Source organism: Penaeus monodon, unplaced genomic scaffold, assembly GCF_015228065.2.
Source record: "Penaeus monodon isolate SGIC_2016 unplaced genomic scaffold, NSTDA_Pmon_1 PmonScaffold_13315, whole genome shotgun sequence".
Lineage (NCBI taxonomy): Eukaryota > Metazoa > Arthropoda > Malacostraca > Decapoda > Penaeidae > Penaeus > Penaeus monodon.
Genome location: NW_023642284.1, coordinates 1 through 9942, shown reverse-complemented (window position 1 = coordinate 9942; position 9942 = coordinate 1). Strand labels below are relative to the sequence as shown.

General features: G+C 37.2%; 1 long non-coding RNA gene across 1 annotated transcript; it reads left to right on the top strand.

The window, feature by feature from the left end:
* The first annotated feature begins 8899 nt into the window (after positions 1 to 8899).
* LOC119569198 lies at positions 8900 to 9389 on the top strand. Its single transcript, XR_005228225.1, has 2 exons — positions 8900 to 9105; positions 9200 to 9389. It is a non-coding gene; the product is annotated as an uncharacterized LOC119569198 (long non-coding RNA).
* Positions 9390 to 9942: the final 553 nt, after the last annotated feature.

The following is a 9942-nucleotide window of genomic DNA, read 5'->3' as shown; positions in this document are numbered from 1 at the left end:
ATAATCGGGAAACGGGCGGGAGGGAGAATGCGAAGTTAAATTATCCAACCCGAAGAAAATTTCACTAGTTTCTCTGAGATTCCTGAATATTTTACCACTTCGTAATTCACTCATGAATAGTGGCCTCCAGCTACGAGGATCCCTCGAGGCGAGTCTCCAGGTAGGCCTACGGGCCATCTCTAGTTCCTCGCGACAGGTCTCGTCGAGTTGCCAAAGCCATGATCTCCTGGGTCGTCCCAAAGGCTACCTCCATCCAGGAGACAAGAGACAACCTGATGGGCAGGGTCGTCCACAGGAAACGAGCTAGGTGCCCATATAGCTTGAGTTGGCGATCTTATATATATATATATATATATATATATATATATATATATATTGTGTGTGTGTGTGTGTGTGTGTGTGTGTGTGTGTGTGTGTGTGTGTATGTATGTATATTTAATTGTTTATGTATATATACACTTGTATAATTATATATGTGTGGGTTTATGTGTGTGTGTGTGTGTGTGTGTGTGCGTGTGTGTGTGTCTGTGTGTGTGTGTGTGTGTGTTTGTGTGTGTTTTGTGTGTGCATTTGTCTGTGCGTATTTGTTTGTATTTATTTATCATATGTAAATATAATATATATATATGAATATATATATATATATATATATGAACATATTATACATTGTATATATATATATATATATATATATTATATATATATATGAACATATATATTATATAATCGACCACATTCTTGTTAGCACGCGATGGAGGATCCTCCAGAACTGCAGGGTTTACCGGAGTGCCGAGTTCTGTGGCACCGACTATAGGCTGCTTGTGGCTACCCTGCGGGTCCACTTCAAAACTCCCCGTCCCTCCAGTGGCTAATTGTGGAGGTCCCCATCAGTCAGGATCTCCTGAGTGCAACATCCTGAAGAAGGAGACCGAGACATTAGCATATATGAAGAAGCATGAAGTTAGTTATACTGAAGCTAAGAGGAAAGTGGAAAGTTTGACACACAAACCCGATACTTCCTATGCCGAAGCAGTAACTAACATCACCCCTAGTGCTAGTAATGTCAGTCAACAGCTTACAGCCAAGGATAAAGAAATTGCCGAACTGAAACAAACCGTTAAAGAATTAAATATTAAAGTTTATCATTTGACTAAATTGGTCGATCAATTGGCTGCATCAACCCAGCATAAAAATCCTAAGGAGGCTGATACCGAATCACAGTCCGGAGTGCACCTTCCCGTCCGGGATACTCCTGTGAGGACTTCGCCTGGCTCGCGATCGGCTTCTCGTGCGAGAAGCAGATCGCAATCTGTCAGTCAGGAGGTGCAGGACATGGAGGCTTCTGTCTCCAAACCATCCCGAGAGAGGTCCCCGGGAAGCGAGGGAGAGGAGGCGTCTCCCTCCAAAAAAAAAAAGAAGAAAAAAACTGGTGGACAAGGCACTTCCAAACCCCATAAAACGTAATGTTCGCGTCGACCATTATACAATGGAACTGTCGAAGTCTTAGATCTAAAGTAACTGTCGAAGTCTTAGATCTAAAGTAAATGACCTTAAATTATTAGCCTCGTCCTATGCTCCCGATATTATAGTTTTCCAAGAAACGCACTTAACAAACCTCGTCTCTGACGAAGTCGTTTTGCTGAGGAACTACCATCTATGTCGGAAGGATCGTGAGGATAGGGGTGGAGGCGGAGTCGCCATGTACATCCACCAAAGCCTCCCTTTTACAGAAGTGACCATTGATTCTACTTTGGAGTTTGTCGCATGCAAAGTAAAAATTAATGGCACGTATCTGGCTATATGTTCACTTTATTGTCCACCTGATGCAGTGATAGCCTATGATGAGCTCTTTGCTCTTCAGGAACGTCTGCCACAAAATAAAGTAATTTTAGCTGATTTTAATGCTCATCATACGTTATGGGGTTCCCTGCGGGTGGATGGTAGAGGTGAGCAAGTAGTTAAGTTGCTTAATGAGTCTGATTTAATCCTTCTGAATGATGGTAGTCCGACGCGGGTGGACGATAATACCGGTAATTTGAGCTTTATTGACTTATTCATCAATAGCAGCCAAATGCCTGTCGCACACCATTGACGACTCGTTGGGAAGCGATCATCTTCCTATTTTGATTAAATATTCATGCAACACAGTGAGAACGCCTTCAGCGCCTAAATTTAACGTAAAAAGAGCAGACTGGGTCGCCTTCACAAGGAGCGTCTCTGCCACGAATAGCTCAAAGATAGTCCCGTTTTCTTTTCGGGAAGATAGTTCACTACAATCTTGACTAGTAATCTTGATGACCTGCGTTCAAATCCCTCGCCGCCAGTGGATGGTAACCCTGGACATTCCTTGCACACAGAGGGTCATTTAAAACCAAAGTGAAACAGACAGTATGTCACACCAAGAATGTCCATTCTAAGAAATGGACTCAAACCAAACCTTTAAACCTCTCTCCCTCCCGCCCTCTCTCTCTCTCTCTCTCTCTCTCTCTCTCTCTCTCTCTCTCTCCTCTCTCTCTCTCCCTCACACACACACACACACATAATATATATATATATATATATATATATATATATATATATATATATATATATGCATTATATATATATATATATATATATATATATATATGCATATATGTATATATATATATGCATTTATTTATAAATAGAAACACACACACACGCACGCACGTACGCACACACGCACGCACGCACGCACGCACGCGCAAACACACACATACACACACACACACAAACAATATATATATATGCATCTATATATTAATGTATATATATAAATATATATATACATATACATATATATACATGCATGTATTTATTGGTATTAATATATATATATAAATTCATTAATATGCATATATATATATATATATATATATATATATATATATATATATATATATATATATATATGGATGTGCATATATATAAATATATATATATATATATATATATATATATATATATATATATATATATATATATATATATATATATATATATATATGGATGCGTATGTACACACACACACACCAGAGATGGCCGATTTAAATCATGATCATTGAAATCAAAATTTAAAACAAGAATAATTTGATTATATAAATTTTTTCTTCTGTCCAAAACAACATGAAATTTCAAGGATAGGTATGAAAATAAACCCATAATTATACCTTCTTTATATATATATATATATATATATATATATATATATATATATATATATATATATATATTTCTGTGTAAATGTGTATATAATCAAATTTCCACATTCCATTAAAAATCAAATTAAAGAGTTGTACTTGTTTCAGAGAAGTAGAATACTGAAACATTTGCTTCAACAATACAGTAGTGCAATATATATATATATATATATATATATATATATATATATATATATATATATATATATATATATATGCTTGTCCATGGATTGGTCTAATTCTCATTTGAAATACTTATTTTCGTAACCTGTTTACGTAATCATATTATATATAAAGGTTATTTAAGTTTCGAGGTATTTTGTAAGCATCTCCCTTTTGTCTTACACGAACGCCTGGGTAAAACAAAGGCGATGACGGTGATCACACAAAGTAGGCGTGCCTTTTTACCAACACCTGTCACAGAGCACGGTGCTCACCTGCATTCTCGTGAGTCCGCAAACTGTTAACTGGGACTTGTTACTTGAGTGCTTAAATTACAAAGTAAACTGTTCAGTTTGAAAATGCATTCTTTTCTTTTCAGTCTTAATATAATAAGAAGTCTGAAACATCAACACCAAGGAAATAGCTGAACAAGAGTCGCCGTAATAGCGTCCGACTCTACGTTTAACAGACAATTTGCCGTTTTCCTTGAATGTCTAACAAGGGAGTGACCCCCAAAGAAAACTTATTTCTTTTGTTAAAAATATTGTAAATATATTAATGTGTGAATCATTGTTTACTTACCCACCTTTAATAGTGCAAAAGAAAGTGATGAAGGATCAAAGAAAAACGAAAAGAAAGTGGCAAACATTAAAAGAACCTACCACAAGTGGCGCAGTGAGTAGGATCCTCGTCATTTTATTTTGCAATATTGAGGTGGACTTTGGAGTTTAGTTTTGTTTTTGTCGTATATTGCAGGCTGTAACACCAATTCTGTACATCTTATGACTACGATATCGTTGATGTCCTGTGAACTGTTTGGTGAGTCATGTAAACCTGGGCTTTCGTGAAAAGGGAGATGCAGGTGAGGTGAAAATTTGTTCGTGTGAATCGCTTTGTAGTGACAATGTACCTGAAATTGCGTGTGAATCAATCGGGTTTTCTCATTGTGTATATACCTTCCTACAAGCGGATAGTTTAGAAGCTGTATTTCGCTTCATGTATATATAGTCAGGTTTTATGGACCAGTTGGTGGTTAATAAGCGCTGGTTCCGCTTGACTCGGCGATCGACTGTCGATCTTATATCGAAGTCGTGGGTGGCCTAGTGAAAGTGATGTAATATACTTTCATGTCTCTTGGAAGTTTCTGATGATTTACAAGTAACGACTTGCTTCAGCTTTCAACGAGTTTATTTTTTTTGTGGTTCCTGCTAATCATAGCATTGTAATTAAAAATGTCATTGTTAGAAATTTTAGAAAAGGCTCAATCGCTTGGTTTGAGTGGAGACCTTGCTCACGAGTTGATTGAAAAACAGCATCAGGCTGAGAGGGAAGAGCGCGCTGCTGAGCGAGAGGTTAAAAGAATGGAACTTGAGTATGCTGAGGCTGAGAGGCATGAGCTTGAACTCGCTAAAATCCAGTCAGGCCCTAATGGTAATTATAGCAACACTAATGCTCATATGTTTGAAGGTCTCAGACTGCCTACTTTTGCTGACGGCCAGGATGACCTAGATAGCTATTTGCAGCGGTTTGAACGCCTGGCGGAATTACACGGGTGGAAGGTTGAAGATTACCATGTTTACCTGGGTACTTGTTTACGGGGTCAAGCACTTAAAGTTTACATATCTTTGCCAGATGACATCGTTAAAGATTGTTCTCGCTTAAAAGAGGCTTTGTTGAGGGCTTATTCTGTAGATGCCGATTCTTATCGACGTAAATTTCGAGAGAGCAGATGTAAAGATAAGGAGACGTATGTCCAGTTGGTGATTAGAATGGAGCAGTACCTCGATAGATGGATAACTATGAGTAACGTTGAGAAGAAATACGATAGTCTGTTTGATTTTCTGGTTAGGGAGCAATTATTAAGTAATTGCAGTTCTGATCTTCGTGTATTTCTGAAGGAGAGAGGCTGTGAAACAGCGGTGGAAATGGCAGAAGCCGCCGATAGGTACCGTAGTGCACACGGATATCGCTTAAGTAAATTTTCAAGGTCAGTGTCTAAACAGTCTACACATGTTGAAAGTGAAATTCAGTGTCATGGATGTGGAAAATCGGGTCATATAAGACCTAATTGTCCTAACAATCCTAAGAACTTTAAAACTAAGAGTGAATCCAGGGTAAATTTTGTATTTCGTTCCGAAATTAAACCTCGGAATGCAATAATTGATAATGGGAAGCTGTTTGATAAACCAGCAGATATATTGCTCGACACGGGTTGTTCCTCCGTAATTGTGAATGAAAAGTTGGTACCATCTAGATTCAAATTGGGTCCTTTAGTTAAAGTGTATGATTATCTTGGCATTCCAAATTCATTCCCTAAAGTGAGATGTTTTATTAAAAGTAAATTTTTTCACAGGGTGGATCAGTGCGGTTGCAGCACCAATCAAATTTACAGATGTACTAATCGGACTCGTTCCAGGTGTGAAACTACCTGGGAAGCATGATCCTTCCTCGGTTGGTTATGACAGCAGTGAAGACACCGCTCCTGATCCCAACTGTCCGCAAACTAACCCTACCCCATTCGCTGTTACCGAGGTAGGGGATGTTCAGTTTGGGCACGACAGATCTCGCGACGTTAGTACTGCTACGGTTGCTATGGCTGTTAAAACTCGCTCATCTGAGTCAAAATCTACCACGACACTAGCTTGCCCTGAATTTTTACACCTAAATATAACTAAAAGTAATCTAAAAGAGGAACAACAAAACTGTCCAAGTCTAAAAAGCATACGGGAGAAAGTTAAAACCAGCGAAAATGTAAATGTAAAATCTAGAACTATAAAATATGAGCTTCTCAATGACCTCATCTACAGGGTGTGTTTAAAAAGCAAACATGCATATGAAATCGGTAACAAGCAACTGGTGATTCCTGAGAAGTATCGGATCCACGTACTGAATCTCGCTCACGATTCCCTTACAGCTGGTCATTTCTCACACCGAAAGACGAGTTACAAAATATTTTCAAGTTCTTTTGGCCCGGTGCAGGTGCTCAGATTAAAAGATATTGTCGATCATGTCCGACTTGTCAAAAATTTTCAGCTAAAGGAAGTGTGAGAAGGGTACCGATGAAAAACCTCCCCATAATTTCAGAACCATTCTCGCGCGTAGCTATAGACTTAGTGGGTCCTTTTACACCAGCTTCTGAGAGAGGAAATAAGTATGTTCTCACTCTAATAGACTATGCAACTAGGTATCCCGAAGCTATTGCCTTACAAAATATTGACACGATCACAGTAGCTGAAAGTTTAGTAGAAATTTTCTCGCAAGTCGGTATACCGAGGGAAATCTTATCAGATCGAGGGTCTCAATTTAAGTCAGATCTAATGGGTGAAATCCATAGATTACTATCTGTAAAAGCCTTGTACACGAGTCCCTACCATGCTTCGTGTAATGGTGCAGTTGAAAGGTTAAATGGAGTATTAAAATCCATGATTAAAAAGCTTTGTGTCGATCATCCGAGAGACTGGGATCGCTATATACCTGCTGCCCTGTTCGCATATAGAGAGATCCCTAATGACAGCCTCAAATTTTCACCTTTTGAATTGTTATATGGCCGACAAGTACGCGGTCCTTTGTCAATTCTTCACGAGCTATGGACGAACAATAGTATTGACAGTGAGGTGAAAACTACGTATCAATATGTTTTAGATCTTCGCTCGCGTTTGGAGGAAACCGCTAAATTAGCGGCAGAGCAAGCCGAAATAAGTAGCCGCAACTATAAGACGTATTATGACCTCAAAGCTAAGCCTCGTAAATTAGACATAGGTGATGATGTACTGGTGTTGTTGCCTTCTAGCAGTAACAAATTAGTTATGCAGTGGCTCGGTCCTTATCCAGTTGTTGAATGCAAAGGGAATGGTGTCGACTATGTAATTAGAATTCGCGGAAAGAATAGGCTGTTTCACATAAACATGTTAAAGAAGTACTTTCGCCGCGATGGTTTTAAAAGAAAAGGGGAAACTGCTCAAGTTTGTGTGGTTGAAGATGATGATAATTGTGGCAATAACTGTAAACCTGTTTATTTTGAAACTAAGAATGACTGCAATATCAACATAGACAGTGAATTATCTGAAAGTCAGATTGATGATCTAAGGGTGATATTAAGAGAGTTCTGTGATGTGTTGACTGATAAGCCTGGCTTAACTAACACTACTGAACATGTCATTCGTGTGAACTCCGATAAGCCAGTGCGCCAGAAATCGTACCCTATTCCAAACAGTTTATTGAAAGAATTTAATAATGAAGTGGTTAAAATGTTGGAAATGAATATAATTGAACCCTCAAGCTCTCCGTACTGTTCACCTGCTGTCATGGTGAAGAAGAGTGATGGAACTTGGAGAGTGTGCATTGACTATAGAGGCTTAAATGATGCTAGTGAGTTTGACGCAGAACCTATGCCAACTACTGAATCGGCTTTGGGAAATTTTGTAAATGATGTGTATTTTAGTGAAATCGATCTTTGTCGTGGATACTGGCAAATACCATTATCAAAAGAATCAAAAATATATACTGCATTTGCAACTCACAGAGGTCTTATGATGTTCAAAGTAATGCCTTTCGGTCTTAAAACAGCGTGTGCCACTTTCATTAGGCTTATGAGAAAAGTGTTGTTTGGTCTTGCAAATACCGACTGCTACTTTGACAACATTGTTGTACATAATGCTAATTGGTCTGATCACCTACAGAACTTGAAAGATCTTCTGTTGAGACTGCGCATGCATGGTTTGACTGCCAGCGTCAGTAAGTGTTTTTTTGGTTTTTCCAAAATTAAATATCTAGGCGTTTTATTGGGTAATAATTGCATAACGCCGCTTGAAGAGAAAATTAAGGCAATTCAGGTAATGCCCTTACCTATAAATAAAAAACAGTTAAGATCTTTCATTGGTACGGTAGGGTATTACCGTAAGTTTGTTCAGAATTTTGCTAATATTGCTGCACCTTTGAATGATCTGTTAAAGAAGCATAGCAGTAACAAATTACAATGGAGTGATGACAAAATTCAGAGCTTCAACAAATTAAAAGTTTCCTTAGTATCAAAACCAATTTTATGTTTACCCGATGACTCAAAAATCTTTTATCTCAGAAGTGATGCTTCCGATCTTGGACTTGGAGCTGTATTGCTGCAGGATGTGAATGGAGTAAAGATGCCAATTGCATATGCTAGCAGGAAACTGCTAGACAGAGAGAGAAATTATGCTACTATTGAAAAAGAGTGTCTAAGTATTGTATGGGCCATTCATAAATTCAAAATATATTTGTATGGTAAAAAATTCATCATCCAAACAGATCAAAGGCCTCTTGTTTATTTGAGAAATATGAAAAATACCAACGGCAGATTGATGCGTTGGGCACTCGCACTCCAGTGTTATACATACAGTATTGAGTACATAAAGGGGAATGAAAATGTTGGAGCTGATATACTCAGCCGCTGTCCTCTGAATGAATGAATTAGTCCAATCATATAGAGTAAAATTATTAATTTTAACTTAAATGGGGGGTATTGTCCATGGAATGGTCTAATTCTCATTTGAAATACTTATTTTCGTAACCTGTTTACGTAATCATATTATATATAAAGGTTATTTAAGTTTCGAGGTATTTTGTAAGCATCTCCCTTTTGTCTTACACGAACGCCTGGGTAAAACAAAGGCGATGACGGTGATCACACAAAGTAGGCGTGCCTTTTTACCAACACCTGTCACAGAGCACGGTGCTCACCTGCATTCTCGTGAGTCCGCAAACTGTTAACTGGGACTTGTTACTTGAGTGCTTAAATTACAAAGTAAACTGTTCAGTTTGAAAATGCATTCTTTTCTTTTCAGTCTTAATATAATAAGAAGTCTGAAACATCAACACCAAGGAAATAGCTGAACAAGAGTCGCCGTAATAGCGTCCGACTCTACGTTTAACAGACAATTTGCCGTTTTCCTTGAATGTCTAACAAGGGAGTGACCCCCAAAGAAAACTTATTTCTTTTGTTAAAAATATTGTAAATATATTAATGTGTGTGAATCATTGTTTACTTACCCACCTTTAATAGTGCAAAAGAAAGTGATGAAGGATCAAAGAAAAACGAAAAGAAAGTGGCAAACAGTAAAAGAACCTACCACAATGCTATTAAAAAAAAAAAAGTTTACTTATTATATATTATTATGAAGTAATGGATTTATGACAGAACATTCACAATTATTACAGCCTGTGGTTAAAAAAAGACCATTGAATACTTTTTTTGAAAAGTTATTATTCCCTTCATTTGTATAGGTCACCAGGTTCAATTCGTTTATCTGCTCTAAGTTTCTTTATTTTGTTTATATTACCTGCATTATCTGTCACAAATACAAATATACAAATATATAAAAGAACTTTGTAACAAACGTGTCCAAAGTTGTCAATTAAATATATATATATATATATATATATATATATATATATATGTATATTTAGATATATATTTATATACAAATATATGTATTATATATATTGTATAGATAGATAAATAGATATATACACATATTGACAGTAATATATATGATGTTTGTGTGTGTTTATATTTGTATGGTTTGTT